The sequence below is a fragment of the Mesoplodon bidens genome, assembly GCF_964165515.1.
Source record: "Mesoplodon bidens genome assembly, chromosome: 1".
Lineage (NCBI taxonomy): Eukaryota > Metazoa > Chordata > Mammalia > Artiodactyla > Ziphiidae > Mesoplodon > Mesoplodon bidens.
In genome coordinates, this window is record NC_138176.1 from 69,567,509 (window position 1) to 69,589,662 (window position 22,154).

A 22,154-nucleotide genomic window follows, 5' to 3' on the forward strand; every position below is an offset into this window, starting at 1 on the left:
GTGTTGGCAACTGTAAAGCGCCAGAGAGTGACTATTTTAGGCTTTGAGGGCCTTGTGGTTTCTGTCACAATAGGCATTGACAATATGTAAACCAGTGGGCGTGCCTGTGTTCCAATAAAACTTTATTTACAAAAGCAGATGGGCTGGATTTGGCCCAAGGGCTAGACTTTGCTGACCCCTGCTCTAAACAGCGCGTCGTCCTTCCTGAGTGTCTTTGCACTGGCAGCCTTATTTCTGAGTTATAAGGGCGGGGCCACCTATAGGATTTAGGTTGGCACCTGGGATTCCCAGCCTGGGCTACAGATGCCTAACCATGTGCCAGACAGTTTCCCATACATCAACTCATTTGACCCCTAGAGAGAGGGGTCACTGCCCTCTCCAATTCCACAGATGAAAATACTGAGATCCAGAGAGGTTAGATGGCTTCCCCAAAGTCATATAACTAGTTTGGGCAGAGGTGGGATTCGAACCAGCAGCTCTGGACTCATGTACACAGAAGGGCAGAAAAGTACCATGTGCAAGGCACTGCAGTTAAACTCTTCACTTCAGTCTCAGAACAGCCTGCTTGGCATATGCTGTTACTGCTGTCCTAGAGGTCCCCAGGTCCTTGCTCCTAGCTGCGTGGCCTTGGGAAGGTTACTAAACCTCTCTCACCCTCGTCTACGAAAGGATGATGAAGAGCCTTCCTGCAGGATTGTCACAAGGATTAAATAAAACACGTGGGAAACTTCTTGGGAGACTCTAAAACGCTGAGTAAATGTTAGTTTATCTAATTTTCTTAAGAGTCCAGGCAAATGACTTGACAAGACTTCTTTTCTGAATTAAAAGTCTCTATGTTGGCATCGCCTTCGCACAGTCCCCGATTTTGGCAGGAGTTCCCTGCAGGTGGAGCTGAATGTGAATCTGATTATAGCTCCCAAGTCTTAGCTGAAAGTGGACTTGAGCTCTGCCAGCCCAGCTGGCCCCAGAGGGAAGGACTTTGAACCCATTTGAACAGACAGGCGGGTGCAGGGGGCAGCTCCCTGCCGGCCATTTAGAGGAGGCTCCCGGCAGCATGGGGTTCTATTTAGGGAAGCCGTTTCCCTGTCTGGGCAGATGGCCTGCAGGAATGGGGGCCGGCTGATCTGGTTTCAACTAATTCTATTAAACGAAAAGTTCTGTAGAGCAGATTCCTTCGTGAGCCTCTGTCCACATGGTGACTTAATCGAGTAAATTAAAACATCCTTGCTTTCTGTCCGCCTTGCTGCTTTCTGCGGTGGCCTTGTAGGGAAATGGGGCGGGGGGAGGAGGGGAAGTCTGGAGTTGTAGGGGCTTTGGCCAGAGGTGGGGTTCTGGAAGCCCCTGGGGCAGAGGCAGGGCTCAGAGAGGGTGACAGGGGCATGGCAGGAAGAGGGCCTTTGTGAACTGAGGATTGGGGTGGCAGAACTCACAGGGTATCCTCAAACCATCCAGTTCACCCCCGATGATGCAGATGGGGAAACTGAGGCTCAGAGAGGAGAAACGACTTAATCAAGCTCACCCAGGGAGGCTGGAGCCAGGAGAGCTGAGAGCTTGGAGGGATTCCAGCAAATCAAACGCCAGGAGCACTCTTGTTCCCGGAGCATCGCTCTCCCAGGAATCTCAGGAGGCCAGTGTGGCATTGTCATACCCTGGGAAAATGGGATTTGTTTTTCCCTTTTTACTTAGCAAAGAGCTTGGCTTCTTCCTCTGGGGTCCTGCCTGGGGTTGTTTATGGGGGTCTGTCTCCCTGACAAGTCTGCCAATGGCACTTTGTGGCTTTCCGTCTAGGGCTAGAATCTTTCTGTATGGAAATCTCACCCATTTTTAAAGCAGAAAAGAAAGCAGAGCTGAGCTGGTGGACCCCGCACTCTGCCCCCCGGGCTTCCTCCTTTGCTGCCCCTGAGGGGTGAAGCGCAGTTGGAAACTGACAATATTTGGAAGAATACACACTCAGGATCTGCTCACTCCTCACGACCATGTTGGGGAACCAAGTAAAGATATGTTGCTTTACATTCTCTGATTCCACAGAATTCCTGATGAAATAGTGTTGCCTTTAAGGTACGTGCACTTTACAGTTTGCAAGTCCTTTTCACCCATCGTCTCATTTCTTCCCTCTCCTCGTTCTTGTGCGACAGCCAGGCCTGCCTTAGGGGACAAATGGTTGTCCCCATTTCCTGGATGGGGAAGCTGAGGCTTGGAACAGTGACCTGACTGGCCAACAAGCTCTAAGAGGCGGGGCTCAGGTTCCCACCTGGTTGCTGTCCTCTGGGCCGGTTGTCCACAGCCAGGATTGGAACTATCACCCCGTCACAGCCACAGGATGGGATGGATACCAGGGTGCGGGGTTGGTGCAGGGTGGGCCCTGGACAAAACTGCAAATCAAAAAGATTTGGGTTTTCGTCCCTCTGACCGCCCATGCCCATCATCTATGCCCCACTCTCACCAAGTTTCCTGTAGAGTTAGTTGAAACAAGGCTGCTGGTGGTTGAGAAGGGCTTAACAAGACTCGAGGTGCGATTGCGCTGTCCTGACAGGTGGAGATGCCTCCTCACCAGCAGGGGCAGAGGTCACTTGGAGAAGTTGGCCAGCTCAGGGTCTCCTGCCTGCCCCTCTCGTTCTCCTGGTGACCATGAGAATGTGGCAGAGAATCTTCCCAGGGTTCAAGGACCTGCCCCCAGGGCTTTCACGAAGACTCGCCTAACGAAATGGGAAACATGCTTCCACCTCCACCCTTAGACCCCAAAGGGCGCTTTGATCTTATCGTCATGAAAGGTTCAGTGGGATGACGCCAATCTGCTCATCCTACACCAGATTCCAGCTGACAGCACACCTCTGTTCTTCTTTATACCAATAAGGGTATATTCTTAGCTTATGCTTTACGTGAACCAAGGGCATCCTCTGAAGCATCATGCGTGTGCAGAGGGATCCCAGCGTGGACCCACAGAGCATCCACTGCTGATAGGCAAACCTCTCTGGGCTCATCTGGCTAATGGTTGAGGAAGGTCCTGGGGTTGGTGCCTGGGCAGGTAAGGAGGCTGCTGAGGAAGAACACATTCTAGGATCCGTTATTTGCTTAGGCAGGTACGGCAGTTGGAAGAAAATTACCTAGTGACAAAGCCCAGGTCCCTAGAAGAGAGTGACGCAGGATTCTGACAGCAGCCTCACTCAAATCTATCCCCTGGACAGACCCCCATGTGGTTCCCTAGAGATAACAACTTCTAGAAAGGAAAGCGGCAGCGCTTCACCCTGTGCCCGTGGAGTCCGGGACGGGGGACCCTCTAACAGTGTGTCCCACAGCAGGAGCAAGGGTGTTGTTCCCCCAGCTCTGAAGCTTGCCACAGAGCACCCTCTGTGTGGGCACCCTGAGAACCCAGGGCTTCGCTGGTGACATTTGTTGAATGAGCTGGAGTCAGACTGTGGACACAGATGCCAAGTGGATGAGGGGGTGATGAGCTTTAGCAGAGACTGGAGAAAGACGACGTGCTCCTGAGATGTCCCCGCAAGACTCTCAAAAGTGCTGGGGTCCCTTCGGAGGCCACTAGGGCCGGAACCTCAGCAGACTGCCTGAGCTGAAGGTGAGGGTGGGGAGCTAGGGACCTGTGAGGGCTGACGATGGTGAGAGTCCCCTGCCCCTCAGAGGATCAAGCCTTGGGGAAGCCAGATCACTGGGATTTGGAGGAAATCAGGTTCGCACAGGGATGTCATTGCTAAGCCTTGCAACAATCCTGCAAATTACAGATGAGGACCCCGAACTCATCCATTTTGGGGAAGCAGGTCATTGGAGTATCTTTGTTCCCCTGGCTGTTAGCACAATATTCGTCACGCTGGCACAGAGAAGCAGCAGAAGGCAGAAACTGCGAGCGTGGGCTTTCCAGTCAGAAAAACCTGGATTGAATCTTGGCCTGCCCCTTGCTACGTAGAGACCTGAGCAGGTTCCTTGACCTCTCTGAGCTCGGTAGCCTCGTCTACAATGCAGGGGTGCTAGTCTTGGAGTGGACAACCGACACAAACTGTTAACTGGTACCTTGGAAGAATGGAGGATGGGAGGCAGCGCTTTTTCACACACCTGTAGGCAGACAGCTGGACTTGGCTGTTGGAGATGACCCTTGGTATTCCTACTCTTTTCCTGCATGACATATATGCCCTCGTCAGCAAATCTGGACAAACCATCACTCAAAGAGCACATTCATCCTTTGTTGCTGGAAGGGCTCAGTTCAGATCCCTCTGCTGGCCCAAAGGAGGCCATATTTATGCTCTTGGCTCAGACTCCGAGAAAACAGAAGAGAGATGATGTTCCTGTTGATTTCGTCAGATCCATCATAGCCCTAATTATCCCCGAACTGTCCACAATTAATCAGTGAGATCCCGACCGTGTCCAGGCCATTGGGGCAATGGAACTGGGGAAGCTGGCACCTTTGATGGCGGCTCTCTAACCACCTGGGCTGCCGAGAAGAATCCCATCTCCACAAGAAGATGTTTTAGGATGGGTCCTTAATTCTGGACTTGTTCCCTCCATCTGGACCGGTTGGCCACTTTCTGGGGAATTGAGTCACAACAGTGTGGATTCTCTCAGGCTTTCACTTGTTGGGATCTATGGTGGGCTAACTGTGCTAAGCTAGCCTGAATGGAGTCAAGACCTTGCTCTGATGACGCTTTAACTTTTCTCCTTTTGGAATTTGCGCACCTTGTACACCGCCCAGGTCCAAAACAAGTTTCTAGGTCCCCGCTCCCAAGGGCCTTAAAAGAGGTGCCCTGGCTGGTCTGTGGAACCACTGCTGTCAACGCCTTCCAGGCCTCCCCTGAGCTTCATTCCACGCATGGACGGAGGGAGGCTGGTTTAGAAGAAAAACGACCAGTTGCCCAGCCCTGCCACTTTAAAAAGTTCTGCTTCGTGTTTGAATACCTTTTCCTTCTGTCAAATTTCAAGCACTAAATTTACTCAACATACCTTTGGAGACTCATGTTTTATCCTTTTTTAATTAACTCATTTTGAAGCTTTCATACTTGCTCCCCCAAATATTTTATTGGCATTTCATTGCCATTGTTTTCCTTGGGAAGGCCTCCGATTCCACGGAGGAGGGTCACCAAGCAACATGACTTGGCATTTGGACCTGCTTTTGTTCCCCTCTTCCCGCCAGCCCTCTCTGGGGCTCTTGCATTTACTGTTAAAATATTACAGAGGCCCACACTCTGAGCAGCCATAATCCCTGGTGCTAGACTGTCTCTAATTGATTTAATTATTCATAATTGCTCAGCTGGGTTTATGCATACTTGTGCGTGATTATGGGGAACAGGCAGGTCTCAGAGTCACTGGGGGCCTCACACGGCCTGTGGACATTTGGACGACACCCTCAGAAAGTAGGGGTGGAGCCCCGTAGAGTGTTGGCTTTAGAGCAGTGCCACCCTAGAATGTTTGCTTAACAAGTTTGGGAATTTAGAATGCTTGGTACCCATGGAATTTCAAAACAAAGGGCAGATAGACAACGGCGGCGAGGGTGGCGAATGGCCGGAGAAGTTAGGTTGAAGGAAAGTAGAAAAGCAAGACAGGCAGTCAATGTAAACAGACAGACATCAACCTGACCCTCAAGCCATCACCTCTCAGGGCTGTGTGTGCCCCCAAACGTCTGGAGGATCACTAATCCAGTCCTACAATATATCTGAGACACTTTGTTTGGAAAAAACCAAATCTGCCAGGATCTGGGGCATTGCAAGGGAGACAGAGTGGATGCAGAAGCAAATTCCGTCACAAGGAGATGTCATCAGCCTAAGGTTTCTCTAATTGTCCCCATACCGGTCTTCTTAATTAATTCAAGATGAGGAAATGATACGCGAGGCTTGTATGCTTCATGGGGCGGCTTCCTGGTGACTAATATTTGAAGCAATAAAAGGAACCGGAGCATTCCTGCTTCCTGACGGTCCGCAGTCATCCTCAGCCTCAACCCAGCTCAGAACAGCCTCCTCCAGCTTATGTCTATCGGAAAATAACTCGAACTGACTTTGTGATGTTTATGGCATTCTGGCCATTTACAAAGTGCTTTTGCATCCTTTTGCTTAAATGAACCTTGGGTCAGCTCAGGAAAAGCCATGAGATTTGGCAGCGCAAGGGATGACAAGTCCCATTTTACAGAGAAGGAAACTGAGGTTTGCAAGGAGTAAAGTGACCCAATTGAGTCATACTGCTGAGAAGAGCAGTGAGGACACAAGCCCAGGCCTGGGGACACGTTCCCTCACCTACAGCCCCTCCAGCTCACCAGAATATCTCATTCTAGGTTCTGTGTTCCTAGGCAGTGTTTGGGGTCTAAGAAGCAGGTAAACAGAAAGAGACTGAACACACACCCTCCAAAACCAAGAAGGGGGAGGAGGGACGGGAGGAGGAGGGAGTTTCCAGGTTACAAAGTACTTTTATCCTCACTTTCTCCTAGTCTTTTCAACAGCCCTACAAGGCAAGTATTTTTGTAAGTCAGAGCTCCATAACTAATGGGGGGGAGGGGGGTTGTGAGTCGATGAGCCCCAGGGTTGCTGTTGGGGAAACTGAGATTAGGAGAAACCAGGACAGTCAAGAGGGACTAAAGAGCCCGGTCCTCTGATGTTACCCCTCCGCTCCGCCAGGGCCGGGGCCGGCAGCCGTTTAATCTGAACTAAATCCTAAAATAGTCCCCAGGACGACAAGCAGATCCCAGCTCTAATTTACCCTCCGGTGCCTCATAGGATCTTTTCTAACAAAAACACAGAAATGGTTTTTACAGTCCAACCAACCACACGGCTCCACGAACCTCGAGAGAGACGGACAGGCAGCCGCGGCCTCTGCAAACTGAAATGTATTATCAGAAGGATGTAATTACAAGTATTTATGTAAGCGGATTCTGAACCAGAGGATACTGAGATGGCGCTGGAGCCAAAACGAGAAAATCAAAAAAAAAAAAAAAAAAAAAAAAAACGAAAGGAAGAAAAGAAGAGGAAAAAAAAAAAAAGGCTGAAAAACTCCTGACAATAAGCAATTCTTCATGGAACAAAACTATTACAATAGCCAGCCTTTGATCTTGCCCGTCTCCTGTTGCCAATTGTATTTTGTCACCATTGGGCTGTCACCAGCGAGGGAGCACTTTTGAATTAAGCAGTCTACAGCAATTTAGGGCGCACTGGCTTTGAAGTGCCAACATCAGTCAGGCCAGGACTAACTTTTTTCATTAAAAATTTTTCAACTTCTCTAAGGGCGCTTTTTGCCTTTTTTTTTTTTTAAGCCTGCCGGGGCACCGAGATAAGTTGAGCCTCCAACCCGCGGCCCCAAGACATCAAAAGGCACTCGGTCCAGTAATGCTTGAGGCGGCCGTCATTAAGCCCTAATGGAGTGCTTCATTAAGGCCCCTTCAAAGGCCCCCGTTTACAGACTCAGAGATTGACTAATTTACACATTGTGGGAAAATTGCTACCAGCTCTGCCCACACCAGGCAGGGGGAGAGACGCCCTCTCTCTTTGAAAGGTGGGAACTGCAAATGGGCCCTCTAATTGCAGGGAAAACCCCCCCCAGGCCCGGCCCTGACTTTTGGAGCTGGCTGAAGCGTCTGCCCACCGACCTGGAGGGGGGTGTGGGGGGGTGTTTGTCCAGAGGCAGCGTGGGACACATGCAAGTGTGCAAATTTGCAGCCGGAAACTCCTAAACACACTTGGGTTTGAATCCCAGCTCTGCTCCTATCAGCTGAGAGAGAGCAACCGACTCAACCTTCTTGGGCCTCAGTTTCTCTCAACTGAAAATGGGTGTGATCAACTCACTGGTCGGGGCTAGGACAAGAGGTCGGATAAGGGGAAGGGGCCTGATGTGTGCTGGCTGTTCTCACCTTAGCATAAGCATAAAAGAGAGCCAACGGGTATCCTGAAGCAGTGACCACCATTCCTCAGGCTCCCTTTGTGGAATTACTGATCTGTGGGAAGATGCTGGCACATGGATGGCACAGCAGTATTTACTGCTATGAGTCAGACCCATTGGCTGTTTGGAGAACCACGTTACGTGGCCTCAAGGGTAGCACATGATGGTATCAATTTGTGTACTTTTTCCTTTGTCATCAATGCAATTTGGGAAGGGAGTAAAGAAATATGCTCTGTTTGGGATGCTTTCATGTGGATACACCCACTGTCTGAAAATAAAGCTCTCGGACAGTGAAGGAAGGTGCGTCATCAGAGGTGTGGCGAGGAGGTCACCCCTCAGCCTGGCTCTGCCTCTGGGCTCCTCCCACCTGTTGCTACCCACAATGCAGTCCAGGGACCAGTGGCCTCAGTATCACTAGGACCTTGAGAGAAATGCAGTTTCTCGGGCCCCCCAGACCTCCGGAATGGGACTCTGCACTCTGACATGATTGTGGTGGTTTGGGCACACGGTACGGTTGAGGCCACTGCTCTAACACTTCCTTTGGCCCAGGAAGACCCTGGTGACTGTTGTTTCACACAAGGGGGTCCAGCCTTGTGACTCTGGCCTGGGAAGTCATGATTTTGGAGACAAACAGCCCGGGCCCTCACCTACCACCCAACTGGGATCCAGTCTCTTCATGTCAGAATCCTATCGCTTTTACTCTCTGGGGTCATCTGGGAACTTAAGCTAGTGAAGGAACCTCCGCATCATTAGTTGAACACCTACTGTGTGCTTGACATCCTGCCATGCACATCACAGCATCACATGTGGTAAGTAACTGAGGTTGTTAGTGGTTTGGTCTTTCGGTTGAGTCGGCTGAGCAAGAGGTCAGGTGACTTGCACAAGGTCACACAGGCTTCCTCCCAGGGCCCCCTGCACGACGCCCACTCCAAGCTGCACAGAGGAAGCCTGGGTGACCCAACTCCTGGAGGTCCGCCACAGGCTGGTTAGGATGGAACCAGAGGGGCCGTGAACACGTGAGTCCTGTGGGATGGTCACGTCACCCTCCACTTTCTATTTGCCCATCTTCCTAATTATAGAAAGTAAATTCTACAGTCACTTCCTCTCTTCAACCTTTCACTGAAAAAAAGGCGATTCCCACCCCCTCCATTCCCAACCTCGCGGGGAAGCCGCCCGGCCAGGGGCAAGCATCGCAGCAAACCACTTAGCAAACCGCAAATTTCAGAGGCCTCGTCACATCTGCGTTTTATCAGCTTTTTCCGGATAGTATTACCCCGAGCAATTGTCTGCAGATCGGCCGACAGCTGAGACGTTCAAGCTCTGAATTACGGAGCAAGGGCCGGAGATAAAGCCGAGCACATGTATCCCATCAAAGTAATGAAAGCCTCCTGCCGCCAGGCCGCCCTGCGGCCTCCTTCCGAGTCTCCCAGCCGCCCAGCAGGAAGGCCGATTAACCCTTGCGGGGCAGAAAAGAAGAGCAGGGGTCATCCAATACCCAGGCTAATCAGGGCCCCAACGGTGGGGGTGGGGTGGGCAGGAAGGAACAGCCGGTGCAGAGGGCCACTCTGGCCTCCGGATCAGCCCCGCTGCATTTCCTGGGGCAGGACAGCGCTTGGGGAGCAGGGGTGGTATGTGCAGCTTCTAACAAACCCGAGAGAGACTGGAGCCTACGTTAGGAGCCTAAATAAAGAACTCAGTGCCCACAGGGTTGCAGGGACGTTGGCTGGGTAGCAGGAGATCCCAAGGAGTGAGGGCAAGCAGCTTCCTGTGCGTGAGCCTTGCCTTGCTGCCGATGTCATGTTTGCAAAAGCTGATGACTACTGTTTACTGAGCACCTACTATGGACCCGGCCCTGGGGGTGCTGTTGCTCCAGGTCTCAGCTAATCCCTTAATCTGCCAGAGGAGACAGAGGCTCGGGGAGTTCGCCTGCCCTCGTTCAGACAGCTAGAAAGTGGCCAAATAGGGGTTGGACCCACAAATGCTAGCCCTGCTTTGTGACCTCAGATCGTCGCTGTTACTCTCCTTGCTTACCACGTGACCCCATGGCGTCACACACCTGGAGCCCCAACCTTGACCATTACACACGTTCCCTAGAGAAGGGCAGATGCCAGGTTGTCCCCTGTCCCCCTGTTCCTGTAGCCAGTGCCACTTGGGCATCTGTGTCCTGCCTGGAGAGACCTATGTGATGGCTGCCTGGCATCCTGCATCGATACCCCAGAATGGGGGCTCAGGGACCTGGGCCAGCCTGTCCCACTCACAGCGCATGAGGGTGCCCTGCTCTCTGACACATTCCCGCCAACATTAGCCCAACCACTTAGTAACGGGCCTTTCTACAGGCCCATAACAAGTCTAAACGCATGCTTGTCTTTACTGATGAGTTTGAACATCTCTCATTAGGCATTTAGGGCTGTCTTCCGCCCCACCGTTGTGTATTTTTCTCTCAGGCCTCTGTCCTTTTCTTACTGTTCTGTGAGAGTTCCAGGATGTTCTAAGTCGTAACCGCTCGTCAGTCGCATCGGTACCGCGCGCCCTGTGTGCTGCCTTTGCCTGTGGCTTCCTCTGTGAGCAGGAATCCTTAATTTCGATGCTGGCAGAGCCATCATTTTTTTCTCCCTTCTGTCTGGCACTTTTAGGGTCTTTTGGAGTAGAATCATTCTTAGGCACAAAGATACCTTCTTATGCTTTCTTTGATTGGCTTTGTTATTGTAACATTCACGTCTAAGGCTTTAGTCCATCTGGAGCCCACCTTTTGAAAGGCTTAAGGGAGAGATTGTCAATTTTTATCTAAGTAAGACAACTCTCTGCCGCAGTGTGCTGTTGGCTGACTCGGGCCTTGGTTTCTCAGCTTGCTGTGAGGCACCGTCCTGCACACCAAGTTTGCCATCAAGACACTGAGGAGAGGGGCATTATCCAGAGCCTCATTCCCAGCTCAATCCTGTCCCCAGTCCCACCACCTGAAGCTGCTGTGTATGTTTGGGCATCATCTCTCTGTTTTACATCAAACCACAATGAACACAAAGTAAAGGAGGCCAAGATGACAGAGAGTGTCCTGGGATGTACACCTTCTAGAGGTGATGCTCTCGTTGCGTGTCCCCCAGCAGCTCTGTGAAGCCCCTGCCCCGTAGAGGACGGATGAAGCATGCTTTCCACTTCATGCTTTGCCCGATGTTGAGTTTCAGGCTCAGTTTTGAAGTCAGGACTCCGCCCATTCCCCTTTGCTTCAGCATTCCGGCCAGCATGTGGATTCCTGGGGATCTTTGTTGGTGGTGATCTCTCTGCTGCCAGTGTCTTCTCTTCCTCCCGCCCTTCCCAACTGATTGGCTGTCTCTGCCCTCAAGACGGGGCTCATTTGTTCACCCATCCACAAATCTATTAAAAAAATATGGATGTATTGTATCTGCCAGAGTTCTTTGGAGGTAAGCAACAGAAACGGGTCCTGGCAAAAGTTTATGCAGTAAAAGACTTTTATTTCCAAGATTTGGGGTAGTTCACAGAAGTCAAGAGACCCTGAACCACTAGGCCTCAGAAAGACAGGACCTGGGGAAACTCTGGGCTTCTAGGTACCAGGAAGTAAGGAGAAGTCAGAACAACTTGGTGTCAGCTCTTATCCCGCCTTGAGTCACTCTGTCATGCCTGAAATTCTCAGGAGAGGACATCTGATTGGCCCAGCTTGGGCCACTTGCCCAGCTCATGGCCAATTGCCTCAGGCACCATGATTGCCTGTCCATCAAGACTGCGCAAGTTGGGGAAGGCTGGATCCCAGAGGAAAATTCAGTGCAGACACCACCATCCCTTGTGGGCACTTTAATCCCAGACACAGCCTGGATGAGTACTAGGGACCCCAAGATGAACCCCACAGTTCCTGCTCAAAGAACTCACAGCCCAGTGGAGGAGCCTGGTTAAATAGAAGGTGCTCAAAACAGAGTAAAGAGTACCGTGACATAGGGGCTCCTGGAGCCAGGGAAAGGATTCCCAGATCCAGGTGGGGCATCAGAGAAGACTTCCTGGAGGAAGTGGTGCTGAACTGAGCTCTCACAGATCTGTAGAAGCAGATTGGATGAAGAAAGTGGGGAACGGTGATCTGGGCAGAGGGTACATAGAGCACGAGCAAAAGCAGAGCAGTGAGAAATGGACAAGCGGTTGAAATAGAGTCAGAGGAGCCCTGGAATGTTCTGCATGGCCACAGGGGTTTCTGAGGCCCACTCAGGGCAGTGACAGTGGCTGGAGAAGCCTAGGATGCAAGCAGGAAGGGAGTTCCCTTATTTCTGATCTGGCTCAAGAGCTTGTTGGTGGCCAGGAGGGCTGGGGGCTCAGCTTGAGACATTAACATGTCAGCCCCGAAAAGCTAAATTGATCAATGGGGACAGATCCTTCACAAACGTGTACCAGATTCCATGTATAAGAAGAAAAACTCCAGGTGGAGGCAGGTCCACCCAAATGACTCATCTTCTCTTCCTCTGGTACCCAGGAGAGGATCTGCATGGCTCCATTCTAATGGCAACACGTCTCAGGCCTATTTTCCCTGCTGTTAACGCACAGGTCATGTGGGAAACACTAATCCAGACCAACCAGGTTCTGTGATGGGGGAAACTAAGCCCAGCGAGGGGAAATCCTTGGCCACAGTCCATCCTCGTCTAGAGCTTGAGCCTCCTTGTTGAGCTCACAGAGTGTCAAGGTGGAGGATCAATGCTTGAGCAAAAAAAAATCACTTTTTTTTTTTTTTTTTTTTTTTTTTTGCGGTACGCGGGCCTCTCACTGTTGTGGCCTCTCCCGTTGCGGAGCACAGGCTCTGGACATGCAGGCTCAGCGGCCATGGCTCACGGGCCTAGCCGCTCCGTGGCATGTGGGGTCTTCCCGGACTGGGGCACGAACCCGTGTCCCCTGCATCGGCAGGCAGACTCTCAACCACTGCGCCACCAGGGAAGCCCAAAAATCACTTTTTAGCTTTGTTTGAAAACCACATTGTTACTCCCTTCACACCCACTAGCGTGGCTATAATCAACAAGTGGAGAATGACATGTGTTGACGAGGAGGTGGAGAAATCAGAACGCTTGTGATTGTTGGTGGGAAGGTAGAATGGTGCAGTCACTATGGAAAACAGTTCAGCGATTTCTCAGAAACCTAAACATAGAACTACCGTATGATCCAGCAACTTCACTCCTAGGTATACACCCAAGAGGAAGGAAAACAAATATCTCTACAAAACTTGTACATGAGTGTTCACAGCAACATGATTCACAATAGCCAACAGATGTAAACAACTCTAATTTAACAAAATGTGAGATACACACACACACACTCACTCACACATATATACATATTCACGCAGTGGAATATTATTCAGCCAGAAAAAAAGAATGACGCACGGAAACATGCTACATGTGGATGAACTTGTAAATATGATGCTAAGTGAAGGAAGTCAGATATGGAAGGACAAATATGGTAGGATTCCATTTCTATGAAATGTCTAGAAGAGACATCTTCTAGACATCTTCTAATCCATAGGAACAGAAGGCAGATGAGTGTTTGCCAGGGGCTGGAGCAGGAGAAAATGGGGAGTGACTTGTTAATGAGTACAAGATTTCCCTTTGGGATGATGGAAAGGTTTTGGAACCAGATAGTGGTGACGGTGGCACAACACTCTTAAAGCACTCAATGCTACTGAATCGCACACTTTAAAATGGTTAATTTGATGCTGTGTGAATTTCCCCTCAGTAACAATAATAACCCATTGCTTATGGCTAATGATGTTGGGACATTTGTATTGGTTAAGGACAAGATGATGCGATAACCCAGCACCTGCTATAGGGGAAGCCCTCTTTTAAGCCCTTGACAGCAACCTGATCTTGAAGCTATCATTGTTGTTGCCATTTTGCAGCTGGGGAGACTGAGGGCTCAAGGTCATATGAGGAGGAGTGGAGCTGGGATTTGAACCCAGGCTGTCCAGCTCCAGAGCCCATGTGATGAAGCACAAGGGAGAAGCCTCCTGGGTCACAGGACTGGCCTCAGTGCCAGGGGGACCTGTGTGTGAACCCAGCACTCTCTGACTTCGGGTCAGGCCCGTAAACTCTGGGAGCCTTGGAGTCACACCTGTTGAGCAGGAGTGAGCGTGCCTGATGCTGCCGGTGGCGGTGAGGATGAGGTACTGTGGGAGGACCATGTGACCATGGCCACGCCCCCCCCGCCTCCTCACGGGTACCTCTCTTGGGCTCCACGTGCCTTGAGACATTTTGGGAGCCTCCGATCCCATCCCCCAGGATTCTCTAGGCAATCACCATCAACGAAAGGACCGGGCTTTTCATTTTCGCTAAGGGCCCTGCTCAAAGGGACAAGCCCTGCAATTACCCTCTTGGTCCCCTGCTGCGTGGTGGGCAGTCACTAGATTCCTTTATGAATTCTGCAGGAGATGGATGGATAGGGAAGCCAAATCTCAAAGTGGATTTATAAGCGGAAATCAGGAATAAAAGTGGGGGAGGGGAGAATGGACCACATGTACCACTAAATCTGGTTCCAAGAGGGGCGTGGTCTGTTAGGCTATGTGCTGGCAGCATCTGCATGAGCCACTTGGACCTGAGCATCTCTCTCAAACCACTGATGGAATTGTGTTTGGTCAATGAACGTTTCTAGGGATGCTGGGGTGGTAATCACTGGGGCCTAGTGTAGTACATTTAGACAGGAAAGCTGACGTGATCCCAGGAGTGGGCAGTTTTCTTTAACATGAAAAGTTTGTTCTTCCGTCTTGTGGGCACGGAGACTTTCTTGAGTGAAAATGTATGTAGCTCACCCACAAAATGTACATTTTGTTGGAAAGGAAGGATGAAACCCCTGTTGGTTGGATGCCTGCCTCCTGGCATGCTCTGCCCGAGGCAGGCCCATGAGATGAGCACGTCAGTCTGGGAAGCGGTTATTTTTGCAGGTGGGAACCTGAGGCTCAGGGGTAGGGGTGGGGGAAGTCCCATGTTCTGAGAGTCTGAGGAGTGAGTTCCTTCCACTTTATCAGGGCTCCCCTGCCTGGGGCTGGGAGACGGCTGGTGTCATGGGCCTGGGGGACGGCCAATCCCTTGTTTCCTTTGCTCAGATGGGTGATGTGTTTCATATATGACAGTCCTACTATTCTGTGGTTGTATGTGATACTCGTAGCCAATAGAAGTTTGTTTAAAAGGATCTGGGACTGGAGGGGAAAATTACTGTAAAGGGCATTATTGGGACAACTGGTGAAATTTGAATAAGGATTGTGGATTAGATAATAATATGATGCCAATGTTAAATTCCCTGACTTTGATAACTGCATGGTGGTTATGTGAGAGAACGTCCTTGTTCTTAGGAAATGCACACAGAAGCACTCAAGGATTCTTTCCATTGTCTGTTATCATTTCATAGCATAGAGGCCTAAGATGGCAATGATTTATTACATCTCATGATCCTGTGGGTTGGCTGCATTCAGCTGGGAGCTCGGCTGGACCAGCACACTCCAGAAGGCCTCACCCTCTCCACATGGTCTCTCCCCATCCAGTAAACTACTCTGAGCTTCTTTATATGGTGGCTGGGTCTTAGGAGGGCTACCACTTTACATGGTGGCTCTTAAGACCTGAGAACTGGCAGACCTCACCCAGGGATAATGATCTTTTTTTTTTTTTTTTTTTTTGCTATATGCGGGTGTCTCACTGTCCTGGCCTCTCCCGTTGCGGAGCACAGGCTCCAGATGCGCAGGCTCAGCGGCCATGGCTCACAGGCCCAGCCGCTCCGCAGCATGTGGGATCTTCCCAGACCAGAGCACGAACCCGCGTCCCCTGCATCGGCAGGCAGACTCTCAACCACTTCGCCACCAGGGAAGCCCCAAAGGAATAATGATCTTTGGCCTTCAGGGGCTTAAACTCCAGCAAGCCATCCCTGGGCACGGCTCCGCTTAGGGTGACCCCCAGGGATGCCTGCCACCAGCTGAACAGGAGGGTCTTGTAGTCAAAGATGCCCACCCCCTGGGACTCGGCCACCTTAGAGTCTTTAAGGGGGAGCTATGTTTCCGCCATTCCTGGGGGCAGTTTGTCTTTGCGGAAAGCCTGAAGGTCACCCAAAGACCTGGATTCCAGTTCTGGTTCCATCACTTAATTTTGGGCAGGGGACTGAACCTTTCTGAACCTCAGTTTCCTCAGCTGTAAAATGGGAAGAATAACACCCATAAAGAGGTTTGGTGTGAGAATGACATGAAATGGTAGAGTTCAGGCTCCTGGCACCATGATCGTCACTGTCAAGCTAGGGAACAGGCTCCCAGCCATCCTGGTTTGCCTGGGACTGAGGGGTTCTCGGGACACTAAGGCCAGGGTAGTGGGGATGAGTTGGTCACCCTACATGGCAGGTCTCCTTGCCTTCCCTTCTCTGTGCCTCGGTTTCCCCAGCAGGCAGATGCGGGCAGGGCTTCATCCTTGTGACACTGCCACAGTGCTGAATGGGTAAAGCACGCATGTTACATAAACTCAAAACCAGATGCCTGCACGTACATAGGTGGGTGTGCACATGAGGGTGGGCATGCACGAGGGGCAGGCCTGGCTCGGTGGGAAGAATGCCACTGCTAGTGGCCAGAAGCCCTGGTTTGGGTCTCAGTGGCCCTGTCACTTGAACTGTGTAAACTTCTGCCCCTGAAGCCAACCCCCCAGGGCCTCAGTACCTCCCAGTGTCTGGTGATGACAAGAGAGGTGGTCTCATTTGGTTCGGGGAAGAGGTTGGGTGCTTGCTGAGCAGGAGAGGGACCGCGTGGTGGTGGTGGCTGAGGTTTTCTTTTCTTTTTTTTTTTTTCCACCTCAGAGCCTGGGCAGTCATGTGTGCTCTTCCCTTGCTGTTCCAGGCCTTCCTCCCTAAAGGGGCTGGGTGGGGATGGAGGGACCATGCCCAGCAAGCTGGCTCCATCTAGCAGGGAGGGGAAGAGAGGGGGACCACCCATCCTGGTGTGCCTAGTTCATTGCTAAAACTGGGGAAGTCCTGGGCAAACTGGGTCCGTTGGTCACCCTACTCATTAGCTTGCTCCAGCCTCAGTCCTCTCACCTGTGAAGTGGGGACAGGAGCACCTTCCTGTCTCAGTGCATTCAGTATGCTTTAACAGATAGATATCAGAGAGCAGGTGGCTTAGAAACAGAAAACATTTATTCCTCACAGTTCTGGAAGCTGGAGGGCCAAGATCACGGCACTGGTAGATTCAGTGTCTGGGGAGAGCCTGCTCCCTCACTGACAGCCATCTTCTCACTGTGATGTCACACGGCAGAAGGGGCGAGGGAGCTCTCTGGGGTCTCCTTTATAAGGCAATAATCCATTCATGAGGGCTCTGCCCCAAGTCTCCACTTCTTAATACCGTCATGTTGAGGATCAAGGTTTCAACATGTGCATTTTGGGGGGGACACACATTCAGACCACAACATCCCCCCAATTCAACATTTCTTGGATGAATATTAATTGAGTCCTTACTATGTGCTGGCATAGCACTGGTCTCTGGGGATTCATGAATGGACAAGACAGACCTGCCCCAGTAAGGGTAGACACAGGCAACCCATGAGTAAGCAAAGAGGCAAGATGCCTTCAGGTGGTGACGATAGGGTGGAGCAGGGTCTGTGGCAGAGAGGACTCTGAAGGGGCTGGGAGAAGGCCTCTGTGAGGAGGTGACATGAGCTGAGGACCAGAAGAAGCCCACTTCAGGCAGAGGCTCTGAGCAAGAACACAGCAAGTGCAAAGGCCCTGTGGCAGGAACAAGTGTGTCTGGCTTCCAGAGAGAAGGGGAGGGTGGTGGAGGTCAAGGACAGAGAGGTGGGCAGGGGCAGCATGTGAGGGCCCAGGAAGCCATTCTGGTCCGAGTGTCACGGGAAGGCATGGGAGGCGGCGTGGCTTCATGGCTGGGAACGTGGGCCCACAGCTGGACTACGTTCAAATCCCAGCTCCACCACTCACAAGTTAGGTGACCTTGTTAACCTTTCTGTCTTCCCCCATTCCAAAATGGAGTTGTGCATAGGAAGTAAAAGGATGGGTTCAGCCAGGCCTAGAAGGCCCATAGGCTGATCGAAGAAGGTAGGACAAACAGGCAAGTAAAGAAAAGAGAAGTAAAGAGAAGGGGCACAGACCCTGGGGCAAGGCTGCCTGCGTTCAAACCCCAGGCTCCACTTCCTGGTGTGTCACCTAAGCTCTCTGTGCCTTGTTAGTAATAATGACCATCTTATGGGGCTGTTGAGAGGATGGCGTAGATCAACACATGGCAGTTAGAGCAGGGCAGCGTAAGGGCTGCTGTCACGGTTATCATTGCAGGAAAAGGTCACCCACCTTAGGCCCTTGCACCCCCAGCAGGGCCACACAGCAGCTGTGTGACTTTACCCAGTCACTTGACCTCTCTGAGCATCAAATTTCCATTAGTCACAAAGGCCTAGTCATCTCCCACTCCCCTGTCCCCGGAGGCTGTGGTGAGGAACCAGGAGCCTGGGCCAAGGCCTGGGACATAGTGAGGGGTCCGTTCCCTGCCTGCCACATGCCCAAAGATAGATGCTTCTTCTCCTCCTCTCCATCTCTGGGGCCTGCTGTCCAGAAAAATCTGACCTCTCCAAGCATAAGAGAAGCAGTGCAGTGTGGTGGGAAGACCCTCAGTGTGAGAGTACCAGGAACCCACATGCCAATTCTAGCTCCTCCCTTCTCTAGTTGTAAAAGCTTGGGCAGGAGCTTCGACCTCTCTGAGCCTCAGTCCCTGATGGGAACGCTGGTCCTGCAAAGCCAGGGTGGGGGTCAAACCAGACAGCAGGTGCTGTAGCCCCTGTCCCTCCTTCCCCATCTCTACGTCTGCTCTCCGCTGAGCACCACCCCTCCCATTGCACCTCCCAACACAGACACCCAACATGTGAGATTCTCTTAGCTTCCACTCTGGGAAGCCTGCCCCCCTTGAGTTGGCTGCAGTCAGCATTCCGCTGAGACCATCTCAGAAAGCTGGCTTGGGGCTGGATGGGGTGCAAAGAGGGGGTGGCAGGGGCTAAGAAGAAGGCAGGGTGAGGCCCAAATGCCCAGCTTGTTGTCTTTTGAGGCCAAGCTGCTTCCCTCTCCTGGCTCCCCAAGGGGATCCTTGGATTCTGGAAGTCAAACTGGCAAGGCCATATACCTGCTCATCAGCCCCAAGCTCCTGAAACCAGACAGAGCCTGGGAGGACAGACCTGGAGTCACATCTTTGCTTGGTCACTTACAAGCTGTGTGACCTTGGGCAAGTTACTCAGCTTCCTTTATCTACAACTCCAAACCCTGACTTCAGTCTCTTGCTAGCCTAGGTTTAGTTCCAATAACAAACTGAGGAAAAGAAAAAAAGAGAAAAGAAAATAAATTACTCTTGGGACAGATGGAAAGAATACAACTCAGCCACTCACCAGCTATGTGCTTGGGCAAGTTACTCAGCCTCTCTGGGCTCAGTTTACTTATCTGTAAAATGGGTATGATATGTCTATCTCTCAAGTATTACTTCTCATCAAATGAGATGACACATGAGAAGCACTTAGCACAGCTCCTTGCATATGGTTGTTGCTAAAAAAATATAATACGTTTATTGTCATCATCATCACCATCATCATTATCACTATAGTTACCAGTATCATCATTGCCATCGTCTCCACTATCATGGTTAGCATCAGCAGCAGCATCTTTATTATCGTAATTATCATTGTCGTCACCATTATCATCATCATCATCATCATTATCATGACTATCATCATCAACATCTACATCATTGTCACTATCATCACAATCAGTATCAGCATCATCTTCATCACCACTGTCATCACTGTCATCATCACAACAACCACCACCACCACCAGTAGATGGGCTGCTGGTGTCCCCATGTGACAGATCAGTATTGGTGAGTCTACTTGATGGTTTTAGGACTTAGAGCTGATTTTCTCTGACTTGTGGTAGTTAAAACTACCACCCTGGCATTCTTTCCACTGTTTATTGTTTTAGAAAATAAACCAGAAAATTGCTTTCTTCCCAATATGGTTTCCAAATACCCAGCATCAGGATTTTCCACTGGCATCTTGGAATGTTCTCATCAGAAATCTCCTTCAAGGCATGATCCTTGAGGCTGGGAGCTTTGCCCAAGGGCTGTCTGGGAAAGGAGTTTCTAACACTAATATCGTCTGCTCATGCCCAGTTCTTTCCAACTAACAAAGGACTTTCAAACCATGCAAACCATTAATACAAGGGCCTTGGGAGGAAAAGGGTATGGGGAGGGAGTATTAGCCTGCTCAGGCTGCCATAACAAAATACCACAGATGGTCGGGGGGGTGGGGCTCCAACAACACACATTTATTTTCTCACAGTTCTGGAGGCTAGAAGTCCATGAACGAGGTGCCAGCAAATTTCTGGTAAGAGCTCTCTTCCTGGCTTGTAGATGGCTGCCTTCTCACTGTGTCCTTCATGGCCTTTCTTCTGTGCTTGCTGGGAGAGGGACGGTGGGGGGAGAAATTTCTGATTTCTCTTCCTCTTCTAAAAGGACACCAGTCCTATTAGATTAGGGCCCCACCCTTATGATCTCATTAACATTAATTACCTCCATAAAGGGCCTATCTCCATAGACAGTCACGCTGGTGTTTGGGGCTTCAACATAGAAATTCTGGGGGACACAGTTCAGTACATAACAGAAGGGAAGATATATGTCTAAAAAGCCTACTACATGCCTGGCACTGTATCAAAAACTTTCATAGACGTTGTTTCATTTGAGTCTCGAGACAAACCTGCAAGGTAGGTAACACAGTCCTCATTTTACGAATGAAGAAACGGAGGCTCAGAGAAGTTGAGTGGCTCAGTATCACACAGCACAATCTGCAGTTCTATCTGACTTCAAATACCATATGCCATCTTTTTTTTTTTTTCGTATCAGTGGTTCTCAAAGAATGGCTTACAGACCTCTGGGGGTTCCCCGAGGTCCTAGATAATACTAATAGTATTATATATTAGTAATGTTAATACTATATAGTATCCTAGTAATATTAATATTAATACTAATAGTAAATGGGGTTTCACTCTGTTGACATGTCACTGACAGTACAAAGCCAATGGTGAGTAAAATTGATTCCTTAACTGGAACAGAAGCACTGGCCCCAAACTCTATTAATAGTCATTCTACGGTTCACCGCTATGCACTCACAATAAAAAATAAAATAAGAGTCATTAATTTTCTTAAATCTCAGCCCTCAAGTACACATCTTTTTAATATTCTGTGTGAAAAAATGGAAAGTATACATACAGCACTTCTTTTGCAGACTGAAGTGTGACAGTTGCCTTGAGGAAAAGTTAAGTGTGCAGTTGTCTGGGTTTTGAGCTGAACTAGCTGCTTTTTTCATGAAGCACCATTGTTTAGTCAAAAGAGTGATTGACAGGCTAACCATGATCATGCAGACTTAGATTTGAGGCAGGTATTTTTTGAAAATGACGGAAGCGAGCCTTTCACTTCAGGGTAGACAACAGTGTTTGTTGCCAATGAGAAGATTTGACCTTTTGACAAAATACGGAATTTCGGAAAACTTGATTCTACTATTGTCAGCTTGCTCCTTAATTACTGAAAGACTTTTTTTTGGTGGTGACATGATTGAGATTGGTGGTGAGATGAATGAATGTGATTTTTTTTTTGTTATATCATTTAACCTGTCAATATTTGGAAGATTTCATAAGTCCGTGATCCAGCGTTTTATAAATGGCCAACAGATGTTGTTTCAAAATCACACCTAGGTAAAGAGATCCATTCAAAGTGCTGTGTAGACCAATGGATGTTAATGTAACAAAACCCAAAAAGTTCATCAATACGTTTTCAAATTTCACATCACAGCTAACTGTTAAAATACTACCACTTGTCAAGTTTTGTGTAGTATCAAGAAATTAGCTGAAAAGTCTATTAAAATATTCCTCCCTTTTATAACTATGTATCTGTGAGACCAGATTTTCCTCATCTACTGTTAGCAAACAACCTATTGCAACAGGAGGAATGCAGAAGTAGCTATGAGAATTCAGCTTCTATTAAATCAGACTGTAAATAGATCTGCAGAAGTGTAAGACAATGCCACTTTTTCTCTGATTTGGTTTTTTGAAAATTAAAAATATGTTAATTCATGTTAATAAATGCAAGAGATTTATTGTTATTTTTAAATAAATTAATAAATACTCTAAAACATTTTCAGTTTTAATTTCTAAATGTCAGTAGATGCAACATACACGAACAAAAGCTCTTTGATGTCCTCAATAATTTTTAAGAGGGCAAAAGGGTCTTGAGACCAAAAAGTTTGAGAACTACTGCT